Source organism: Mustela nivalis (assembly GCF_964662115.1).
Source record: "Mustela nivalis genome assembly, chromosome: 14".
NCBI lineage: Eukaryota > Metazoa > Chordata > Mammalia > Carnivora > Mustelidae > Mustela > Mustela nivalis.
In genome coordinates, this window is record NC_139033.1 from 7,993,366 (window position 1) to 8,005,919 (window position 12,554).

Here is a 12,554-nt window from a genome sequence, read left to right on the forward strand (position 1 = left end):
GCAAAATAATGCTCTGAAACAAGAGTCAGCACACTCGTGCCCTGAAAATCCAAAGAGTTGGTGTTTTCCGCTTTGTCGGGCATTCTGCTGGTGCAGGGAGAAAGCAGCCACAGTCTGTCATCGAACGGGCCAGGCTGCCTTCCAATAAAACTTTATTTATGAAGACTGAATGTCAAATTTCGTATCATTTTCACATATCATGAAATATTTTTCTATTTCAATTTCTGAACCATTCACCATACCAAAATCATGGATCATAGAAAAATAAGCATTGTGCTGGTCTCTTTGCCAAGCCCCACATCAGAACAGAGCTGCTGCTTACAAACAATGAGCTACCTAGGTAATTGCCAACTTTCTAGTGGCTCATTTAAAAACAAAAAACAGAAAACCAGATAAAATTGTCCTTAATGATATATTTTATGTATCCTATAGTATATGATATACTGTGCTTTTCACATATCATGGATATAGAAGTATTGAGCTTTTTTCCCTTTTTGGGGTTTTTTTTACACCAAGTCTCGTGCGTACGCTATACCTACAACACATCTCAACCTGGGCTCACACATTTCAAGCGCTCCATAGCCACGTGAGCTAGTGGCCCCAGGCTGGATCGCTCAGCTTTTAATTGTGTGGTTTCTGTCAGCTGTCACGCAAGACTAGGGGGCTCTGACCAGCCTCCCATTTCATAGAACAGACAAATTGAAGCCCAAGGAGGAAAAGTGGCTTCTCTGAGATCACATGGCAAGTCCATTTGCATGAAGTGTGTGCTGTGCTCTTTCAGAGGTCAGGGGCAGGGACAAAGAAAACCAACCTGAAATGCACCTGCTAGGGGCCAGGGGCTGGGGGAGCTCCCAGCAATTCCAGGAGGGCGTATGCCAATGGGTCACATGTTACAGACAGGGGGCTGGGGCTCAGAGAGGTGAGCTTACTCACCAGAAATCATTCAACTGGTTAAGTAAGTGGTGGGGTGCGGCTGGCACCAGGGAGGGCCTGTTGCATACTCAAACCCACCAAGCTCCTTTGCCTGCTTGGGAAAGGTGGGACATGGCAGCTATAGCAAGCATTAATTAAGCAACTACTACATTCCAGACATGGTACACTGTGGTTATCCACGAGAAGGGTAAGAAGCCCAGCCCATACCACGGGAACCCTTTGTGCTCCTTCTGGTTGCTTCCACTTAACACCCCCGTGGTGCCTCCCCTTCCTGCCAGGAAGGTCCTGGCTCCCTTGAGCTCACTCCATGCCCTTCCGCCAATCCCCCGTGAGCTCAATATCCACGCTGACAATGCCCCCGCACCACTGCTCAGTGCCTCGGCTTCCTCTGCTGCAGGGACATGATCCCCCACCCTGCAGGTGTCTGGAGAACAGCCTGGTGGGCGAGTTTAATGGGGAGTGTTCACTAGACCAGGCTATGGCACCCAGGGGCCCAGTCACACACCGATCTGGGTGCTGCCGTGAGGACCTTCTTTTGATGAGGTTAGCATCTCCAGTCCTCCGACTTTAAGTCAGGGAGGTCACCCTCCACAATGTGGGTGGGTTTCGTCCAATCTGTTGAAAGGTCATAAGAGCAAAACCAGGTTTCTTTCTAGAGACATGGAAATTCTGACTCAAGCCTATAGGTCCTGCCTGAGCTCCAGCCTGCCCTGCAGATTCCAGATTTTCAGCTCCACGACTGGTTCCCTAAAATAAATCCCTTGTTGGTTGAGTTTCTCTGGACATCCCCGGCTCATACAATAACCCCCCACTGCTTTCGACTAACCATAACCTTTAAGAGCTGCCTTCGCTGTCAGGGAGCCTGGTGGACCTGCTACGTTGCCCGGACCCTCTCCTCTCCCATTGCCCCTGTCTGCATCGTTCCTTGATCACCTCCCCAAACTCCATCAACCTGCTCTAGGTTTCTGCATACCACCCAGCCTCACTGAACATCCTCGATCTCAACTTACGTGTTTTGTTTAGTGTCTGTTTCTCCCATTAGATGGTGAAGTCCCATCTGGGTGGGGGTGTGGTTTCATTCACAGCCTGGAGTAGAGCTGGTCCATAGTAGACACTCCACAAAAATCATTTAAAACGTATTAGCGCATGGAAACCTCACATTTGCCTCATGAGGTGGGCACTATTATGAATCCCCATTTTATAGATCAGGAAACTGAGGCCCAGAGGCAAGAGAGCCAATCGTCCGAATCTGCAGAGCGAGGAGGTGGCAGTGCAGGCTCACCGTGCTGTCCGCCTGCCATACCTGCTGTGGGTGGTGGAAAGCAGTTGCCCACCCCAGCCCAGAGGAAGCAGCCGGTCACACCAAAGTGCGGCTGAGGTGACGGTCAAGGGCTGTGGCTTACGGCTGTGTGACCTTGGCCAAGTACTTGCTTTGTTAAGCCTCAGCTTTCTCATCTGAACAATGATGATCCTGGTACCTAAGTCACCAATGTCTAACTTTACTCAGTCTGCTGAAACCAGCTGGCTTCCTCAAAGCCACATCCCAGATACCCCTCTCCCAAGACTCTTTTCTATTCCTTTTCCAGTCCTGGCCCCCTTGGGGTCACAAACAGCCTCACTCTGGGCCCTACTTAATACCCCATCTGCCTCTAGCTAAAAGACCACGGCGGGTAATGACTGCTGTATCCCTGGTCATCTTGCCATCACCTGTCGCCTTGTGGAGGTCAAGGCCCGGAGGCCCCTCAGCACCTCCATTGTGTGAATCCACCCTCCTCGGAGGCAGGCCCTCCTTACTGAGGGCCTTACTGAGCACGGATGTGGATCTGGTCTCTGGCTCTGTGATCATGCACAGAGCTTCAGTCATGCCCCAGAGCTTCAGCTGGGCCATCTGTAAAGTGTGCGCAACACTGTGAGAACTGGAAACAGACATAAAACCTGGACCGAGCCTTGGGCCCAAATACTGGTACTTCTTTTTTAAGCCCTGGAACCAGAACCCCAGGTCTGCCTTCTACTAGCTAGTATGGCCTTGGGCGGATAACAAGACCTCTCTGAGCTTGTTTTTGCCTCTGTTGTAGGTGGGTGAAAATGCTGCTTCTCTTCTTAGGTGTCAGGAGGATAATGTGAGGTCATGTCTGTGGAACCAAATACTTCAGTACTCTCTCTGGGCACATGTCTGGACTACATTTCCCAGCCTCCCTTGCAGTTAGGGTTCTGTGATGGAGTTCTGGCCATTGGAAGGTAGACTCGATCTCAGAAATTCCTCTATAGTCCTCCACCTGCTTTCTCCCCTCACCTGTCAGCGAGATGCAAAAATCTTCCCATGCAGGAGGCATGATTCTGAGTGATTCCCTGGACCAGCTGTGCCAACATCTCCCAGGAACTTGTTAGAGATAAAAACTTGGGGGACCCACTGTAGGCCTACTGAATCAGAGACTGTGGGGTACAGAAGTCTGTGTTTTTAAAACCCCTGCAGGGGATTGTGATGCACACTCTTACTATAGAATCGCTAGTCTGGGAGATGGCAAAGGCACAAGTGAGAGGGAACCTGGGTCCCTCAGGAAGCAGAGCCCACCCCTGCGGACCTACCCGCAAGTCCCCGAGCTTGGGGGCTGCTTATTACAGCAGCTGGCCTGCCCCGATGAGTAGGATTGTTCTAGTAACTGGCTTAGACCAGGTACGGCAAAGTGGGGGCCCGTTATTACAGCGGTTATCACACTCTTCGGTCCTGCCTCGAGGGTTCTGTGTGGGGGCTCCAGGGGTACGCTGAAAGGCTAGGCCTCCACGGCCAGGGTTGAGTGAGGAGCCGTATGCCAGAGTCCCTGCAAGTTGCAAGTGAGACTCTGCCATTGGAAATGAACTTCTGCCCATGTCGCAGAGGCTGGGGGGTGGGTAGTAGGAGGGCTGGTGCCCACAGTGACCTCCCCAGGCCTGGTGGCAGGAAGCCGGAGACAGGCATCAGCTCGGCATCCTCCAATTAGCCGCCATCCCTGACCCCATCAGGGCGGGAGGAAGTGCTGGCGCTTTCCGGCACTCGGGCCCACCTGCCTGGAGGGCCGGCAGGCTCAGCAGCTGGCGTGGTGGCACCTGAAGGTCCCGGCCTAACAGGGCCCCACTTATTCCTGGGATCTGCAAAGGGTTAGTGGGTGGGGGGCCGGGCGGCAGGGAGGAAGTGTCAGGGAGTAATCACATGGGGTCAGGCTGACCTCTCGGCCCAGCCTCGGGGGCAGATGTGCCATGTGGGGCCAGGTCAGACCTTGTTTTCTTGGAGTCCTAGGGAAGGAAGTGCTCTGGCGGTTGGAAATGGTCCACTTCCCAGAAGCTCCGGCTGATCTGGCTGTGCCCTAAAGGGAAGATGCAGGCTCCCTGGAGCTGCCTCTCTTTGGGCAGGGGTAGGGGGTGGAGAGCACGGCAAGCATCTGCCATCCACAGCCTTGCTCCTGGACATCGAGGAGGGTCTGTGTGCTTCTCCCCTCGGTCGAGCAACATACAACACATTTGCTGACGGTGCGTTGGTGCCCGGATGAGGCTAAGCCCTCAGGACGTCTCTCTCCCATTTTACAGAGGAGCGGATGGGCGCACAGTGAGGAAGGGCCGCCTCCTGGGTTCCCACCTGCCCAGAGGAAATGGTGAGGCTGACGTTTGAGCAGGGAGGCAGACTCACTCTTTAATTGTGGTAAAACAGCCAAAACATAAAGATGGCTATTTTGACCATTTTAAAGCACACAGTTCAGTGGCAATAAGTAGATTCACATAAATGTAGCCATCACCACCAGCCGTTTCCAGAACTTTCCCATCTTCCCAACTGAAGGTATCCCCATTTTCCCAGCCCCTGGCACCCACCCTTCTACTTTTCTGTCTCTGTGACTCTGACTCCTTTAGGAACCTCGTACAGATGAAGTCATACAGTGTTTGTCCTCTGGTGACTGGCTTCTTTCATTCAGCGTCATGTTCTGAAGGTTCATCCCTGTTGTCGCGTGCAGCGGGGTTTCCTTCCTTTATAAGGCTGACTTCCATATATTTACCACATTCTGTTTACCCATCCATCTGCTGATGAACATTTCTGGGGCTTCTTCTACCTTTGGACTGTTGTGAATGGAGCTGTTCAGGACTTGGCGGTACAAATATCTCTCTGAGCTCCTGCTTTCAGTTCTTTGGGGCATAGACCTAGGAGTGGAAATGTGGGGTCATATGGTTGAATTTTTAAACTTGATATTTGATTTTTATTGCTCTTACTTATTATTATTTTCCTAAGACTTTAGTTTTAAATCATTTCCACACCCAGTGTGAGGCTTGAACTCACAGCCCTGAGATCAAGAGTTGCACGCCCTACTGACTAAGCCAGGCAGACACCCCTATATTCTGTTTAATGTCTTTGAGAAACTCTCACCTCCTTTTATGGGGAAGGAACCAGGCCCAAGGACAGGAAGATTGCCCAAGTTCAGGGAAGGAAGGTCAGCCAAGCTGGGATCGGAATCTTGGTCTTCTCACTCCCTCCCCATGAGATATCTTGAGCTGAGAGTGCAGAGAGTTTTAGGATGATAGGCCATTTGGAGGGGGCCCAGAGGGGCCAGCTATGGGACAATCTGGCAGAAGAGCATCCCAGGCAGGGGGAAGGGAGGGTCTGCACGAAGTCCCAGGGCACTGGTAAGCCTGCCCTGCATGAAAGACAGAAAGGGGTCTCTTTCCCCATCCTGTGCTCTAGGATGATGCCAGTGAGGGGTGGCAGGACCTCATGGGATGGGGAGCCATAGCCTATGACCCAGCAATTACACTTAGAGGTATTTATCCAAAGGATAAAAACATAGTGCTTCAAAGGGTACCTGTACCCCAATATTTATAGCAGCGATGTCCACAGTGGGCCTGGAAAGATGTAAGGAGATGTAGGATAGGTATGCAGTGGAATGCCATCAAAAAGAATGCAGTCTTGCCATTTGCAAGGACATGAATGGAACTAGGGGGTATTCCGCTAGACGAAATAAGTCAGAGAAAGACAATACCGTACGCTCTTACCCCTATGTGGAATTTAAGGAACAAAACAGGAACATGGGGGAAGGGAAGGAAAAATAAAATGAGATGAAAACAGAGGGAGGCAAACCGTAAGAGACTCTTAACTCTAGGAAACAAACTGAAGGTGGCCGGAGGGGAGGCGGGTCGGGGGGGATGGGTAAGCGGGTGTTGGGTATGAAGGAGCCCCTGATGGAATGAGCCTGGGTGCTCCATGCAAGTGACATATCACTAAATTCTACCCCCGAAACTAATAATACACTCCATGTTAACCTAATTGAATTCAAATTAAAAAAAAATTTTTTAAGATTATTTTAAGCTGATGGGGCGCCTGGGTGGCTCAGTGGGTTAAGCCGCTGCCTTCGGCTCAGGTCATGATCTCGGGGTCCTGGGATCGAGTCCCGCATCGGGCTCTCTGCTCAGCAGGGAGCCTGCTTCCTCCTCTCTCTCTCTGCCTGCCTCTCTGCCTGCTTGTGATCTCTGTCAAATAAATAAATAAAATCTTAAAAAAAAAAAAAAGATTATTTTAAGCTGAAAGATGTTCTGAGTAGACTGATACTTTGAAGTCACTCTGGCCCGTGGAGGGAGAATGCACGGGAACAACGCAGGCTTCGTTGGGGGTTTGGTGCCCAACTCTAGTTGGGGAAGTAGTGGGGGGGGGAGTCAGGAGGCTGCTGCCAGCACCCAGGGGAGAGGGTGCTGGTCTCCTCTGGGAAGAGCGAGGCGAGATGCAGCAAAATAGGCCGAGGGAGGGTCCTTAGGAATCACACTCTTCAGAACGGGTGACGGATCCAACAGGGGCAGGGGAGGAAAAACAAGGAATCCGAGTAGCCCTGCTTGTGTATTCATCCAAGAAACAATCATTGAGCCCTGCCTTTCCTAGGACTCTGGGCTAATGAGGCAGAAAGTGCGTCGCTTTTCAGCACTGTACAGTCGGACATGGAAATTCACTAAAAAGGGCAAAGCAGAAGGTGAAAGTTGTAGTCAGTGAGGTTTATGAAAATGTCCTGAAAACTAGTGATGAAAAAACAAAACAAACAAACAAACAAAAAAGCCAAAAAAAACCCCCAAAAAACCCCCAAACCTGTTTTTGTGCATTTTGTTCAGGTGCCTGGCATTGAACCCAGGATTTGACCCGTGCTTGCTGTGTGACCTCAGATGAGTCACTGCGCTTCTCCGAGCCTGTTTCCTCGTTTGTCATTGAGGGCAATAATGCCTTCTTCTCGGAAGTGTTGTGGGAAATGAGTAAAACATATGCGCCAGGATGCCTCCAAGGGTAGAACATGTGTCTAGGTCATTTAAAATCATTCATATATACATATATGTATATATATGTTGTCCATTTTATCAGTATATGCATATGGTAACAACAGTTTATACATATATATGTCTATAGTAATGCATTTTTAAATACATTTTTCAAAAACGAGCATTGGGATTTCCTAGAAGCTCTGAGTTAACGTGGGGGTAAGGGGAAAAGCTGACCTGCTTCGTGCTCCAGGTAGGGTCCGGCCACCTGGGTTTAGGAAGCACCCAGACTGCCGATGCTGTGTTCAGCAGGCCTGGGTATGCAGTGGGTGCTGCAGAAATGCTGACTGATGGCTGCCTTTGGAGGAAGGGCTAGCAGGGGAACTCTGGCTGCTTTTCCACCGTCTCTGTCCCCTCCTCTTCCCTCCCCTCCCCTCCCCTCCCCTCCATTTAGCCTTTACAAGTTTATGAAGACGGTTCTGGCCCCATCAGGGCTCTGGGCAGGTCCCCGAAGAAGATTAAACGAGATGAATATTTCATGGCCCTGACTGACAGCTGCCGAGGACCTGTTGTGGGTCTGGCGCCCACATCTAGTTAAGGCAGGGGGGGCAGGCGGAGGGGAGCGGAGGGGGGCGCGTAGACTGCGCATTGATCCGCTGGGCCCAATCCGCGCTGATGAAACGCTCTGCCTCCAGCTCCCAGCCAACGGCAGCAAGTAATGGGCTTTAAGAGGCCCGGGGACCAGGGGCAGCCTGGCCACCCTGCCCCCTCGGGGCCCGCAGAGGCTCCACTAGGCCCCCGAAGACCCATTTCCCCGTCTCCAGCTGTGGCCCCCTCTGTCCCCACGGTGCCAGCGCCGTCATCCTAACGAGCTAAGACTCCGCGTTTCTGACGCCTCCGGCTCAGCTCATCACCCCATTAGGGCCTGACGCCAGTCTCCCTTCTCCAGGGGACGCGGATGACAGGGTGGCCAGGCGCCTGCCATCCTGGAGACTCCGCAGAGTGGGTGCAGAGCCCAGGTAGCCTCGGAGTGAGCCCTGGGAGCTGACTCTGACACGGTGGGGGCGTCCGTTCCATCTGCTCCTCTGGTAGCCGGGCTGGGCCAGGAAACAGGTCCACTCAGGGAGGCTGAAGTGGGGATTTATTGCCCTTCTCACCCCAGTGGTTTCTAGATCCTGAGCTCTCCAGGCTACTTACCCTACTTTCCTTCCACAGAAATGCCTTCTAGTATCTCACTCGGTAGGGAGAAAAAGCACGTGCTTGGCACACCAGGCTTAACCATGAATTGCAACTCACCTTTATTGCCTTCCACTTCTGGAGGACACAGATCCAAAATGGGTCTCATCGGACTGAAATCAAGATATAGGACGGGCAGTGTCCCTTCTGGAGGCTCAAGGGAGAGACTCCCGTTTCCTTGTGCCTTTTCCAGCATCTGGAGGCTGCCTGCAGTCCTCGGCGGATGGCTCGTAGCCTGTGGCTCTGTCCTCAAGGCTAGCAGCGCGGCATCTTCAAATCTTGGTGACTCTCCTTCTAATGTCATACCTCCAGAGCATCAGAGGGAGAGGGAGAAGCAGACTGAGCAGGGAATTGATGTGGGGCTCGATCCCAGGATCCTCAGATCACGACCTGAGCCGAAGGCAGATGCTTAACTGACCGAGCCACCCAGGTGCCCCCTTCTCTAACTTTTTTAAAGGACCCATGGGATCACAAGCGTGATAATTCAGGACGGTCTCCCCCCGCCCCATCTCAAAGCCCTTAATCATATCTGCAAAAGCCCCTTGCTATGTAACAGGGATCAGGAGGCAGGCATTTTTTGGGTGGTCACAATTGTGCCTATTTCCCATGGCCTTGGATATACCCGAGCTCTGTCACTCACCAGCTCTGTGACTTGGAGCAAGAACTTCGTCTGTGTGAGGTTCATTCAGCTTCCTCTACCAATGCGGGGCTGTGTGAGGGGACTTCCTTGGGCCCTGGCAGCTGAAACAATCCCTGGGAAGGGGCCCGGCATTTGTGAGTGGTCGGCGTTGGTAACGCAAGCTGATCAAGGCCGCCGTTCTCTGCCCAGGGTTGGAGGTACTGGTCTACGGTCTGATTAAGGGAGCTTTCTAGTTTTTAAATTTTAGCCGTGCACACTCTGATCCTGTCGGTAATGGTCCGCAGATGTCATGGGCATTGCTCAGTAGGAAGGGCAGCTAGGGGACCTGGGAGCCTGGCACTGCCCCCAGGCCCACCCCAGTGACATCCCCAAAGCCCTTGATGTCACCCAGGTTGAAAGTGCAGGTCCAGAAAGGAGGCTCAGCTTTCTTGGACATAACACAATCCATCCTCGTCGAGTGCCGGGCGGGGCCTAAGAGCGGAAAGTCTGGACATGGACGCTGCTGGTGCCTTTCCCAGGATTCGACCCTCGGACCTAATCCCAACACTGCCCTTTATGAGTTCTCCTCCAGCCTGGAATGAAGAGACGGGCTGTGGATGGTCTAGGCTGAACGCAGCGAGCAGTGACCCTGGGTTTTTCCGCTCAGATTCCAGCTGGGCTTGTTTTAATGCCCCTGTCTCCTCAGAACCCCAGCTTCACTGCCACGGCAGTCATGGTTGCCAAACCTCACATCCATGAACCGGGGCAAAGGGCAGGTGGAGGGTGAGAGGGCATAGGGTTTTCTCCCATTCAGTCCTGGAGAAGGGATATGAATGAAAATGGGCATCATGGCACTCTCCGATCCCCACCTCAGAGACTCCAGGGCGGGTCGGGGGAAACGTCCTTGGACAGCTGAGAGCCTGGCTGCCGGTGTGCAAATCTCTGCTCTGGATTCCCTTGGCTGTGTGTCGTTGGGAGAATAGCCTCACCTCTCTGAGCATGAGTTTTCTGGTTGGAGCCGAGAGAGCATGAAAAGGAAAAACGACCCTCACCTGTGCTCGGTGCTAAAGCAATACCAGGCTTTCTTTTCACTGCTGCCTTCTGTGTAGGGAATAAACATCCCAGACTGCGCAGAGGGGCGAGAACTCCCATCTTTTGCGTCTCTGACTCTCCCAGAATCTCCTGCTATTTTCCAGTTGGGAACCATCTTAAGGAGGCACAAAAGGAGAAGCAGCGTCCAGCCCCAGACCTGCTGTTCTTGTGAGACCTCCGTCCTCGGCTTCTCTGTTTTCGGGGAGCCAGTGACAGTTCTTGTGTGCCTGTCCTCTGGCCCTAAGCTTTAGCCCACGCCCAGGTGACTGTTGACAACAGCAGGTAACTCCCAGGCATTCAAAATAGTGAAGAAGGAAAAGAGGAAAATAAAGAATGAGCAGCTTGTAAGTTACCGGGATAACATCACCTATTTAAGGTTAATTAGTGTTCTTAACAACCAACTGCTGTGTCATTAACTTACAATAGCAGTCTTGGGGGCCAGCCAGCATGCTCCTACAGACTAGCTTGGACAGCCAGTCCGGGCTGGGTGTGCAAAGAGACTCAGATTGCAGACTGATTGGGAGCTGGCATTGCTTCCACGGGGTGCAGGGAGCTGGGGGCTGCTAGAGAGGAGACCTGAGGAGTAAGGCATCTCTCCAAGTGGATATTTATAGCTGGGCTCTCCGAATAAATAATCCACCAAAGGGGCAGGAGGGGTGAGGCTGTTGGAAGTTGGCCAAGCCTGGATACTGGATCTTGCCAACGTGACACCTCAGGGACTTGGTTCACCCTGGGATCTGGGGTGCCCAGTGTTGGGGAAGGTGTGAGAAGCCTGCTCTGGGGTATGATGTGGTGGCCATTTCATTTCTCTGCTTTATGCTTAAAAATGTGGACCTTGGATCAATTGCCTACTGTCTGCCGACTTCATCCTCCTTAATGTTAAAATGGCATAATGGTCCAATAGATGGTAGGCATCATAAATGTAGTTTCCATGTCTTTGGATTCAGCAGCTCTGGTGGCCGGCCTCCAGGAGGCTCCGTATAAGATGCCATCTTGGGTAGTTCTGCCCTTTGTGTAGTTCATTCCCATACAGAGTAGGGCTGACCTGGATCACTGACAGGATATTGTGGAAATGATGTTTCTGGCTACAGAGCCTGGGTCATGGAAAACATTGGCTTCTACCTTATCCTCTCTTGGCTCACCTGGTTTGGGGGAGTCAGCTGTCGTATTGTAAGGGCACTGAAGCAGGCCTGGGGACCTGCGGCCTTGCACCATCAGCTGGGATCAACTTGTCAACCATGGGAGTGGTGACACTATAAGCCAATCCTCCAACTCCAGTCAAACCATCTGATGACTGTAGACCCCACTGACATCTTGACTGGGACCTCCAAAAGATCCTGAACCCAAACCACCAGTGGAGCCACTCCTGGGTGCCTTGTACACAGACATTATATAAGGTATTGTTGTAGTAAGCCACTAAGTCTTGGGGTTATCTGTTCTGCACCCCCAGATAATTCATTCACTAACGTGTTATCAGCTCTTAACCCAGTGTTGGCCATATGGGGGACATCTAATAAGTAGCTGTTCGTGACTATGATATTACTTCATAAGGTTGCTTTGCTGGCTACATGCGCTAACCCATGGAAGTCCTTAACATAATGTCTTGTACGGAGAAAGAGTCCAATAAATAACTACCATTGGCATCACCATCATCTTCGTCATTATCAATATTATTAGTCCATGTTAGTTTCCGGATAGAAGTGGGTAGGGTCTTTGGGAATGGGATTCCCAAAGAGCAGTGTCTGAGGAAGAAAAATGAAGGGAGAAGCAGCAAATTATGAAAGGGTAGATGAACTAAAAGGCAGTTGATAAAGAAGAGAGGAAACTCTACGTGGCCTTTGGAGTGGGAATCCTGGATCCACATGCTGGCACTACCCTAGCAGCTATGAGTCAGTGAGCAAGTCCCATTGCTTCTAGACTTGGGTTTCATCACTGTTGAATGGATTTGCTCCTCCCCACCACCTTCCTGGGGTAGTGTAGTAGAAAGAAGAGCTGGGGGAGTCAGATCCTCTACTGACTTTACCCTTACTTGGTTGAGGTTGCCCTTCAACCCTACTTAGCACATGGTGAAATAAAGGACTTGGATTACATAACAAGGGGATTCCTTCCATCTCTGGTGTCCAACAACGGACTGTTTTTTTTGCACATCGCATTCCTGTGGGGACCGGATAAGGAGAATCTGCTTCGGAAAAGGGTCATCAGAGAGGAAATAGGCAGAGGGAGGTCTCAACACAATGTCGGGGTTCCCCCTCAGGGTCTAAAGTCCCCACAAGTGCTCTAAGGTGCCTACATAGGAAGCCAGGCAAGGGGACATATTCCCCCAGAAGCATTCTGTTGGCCATGCTTGTCGCATATGGCCAGATTCAGTTCCAGTTCTAAATTCCCATGCTTCACTGATCATTAAAGATCTAGCTTATCATTT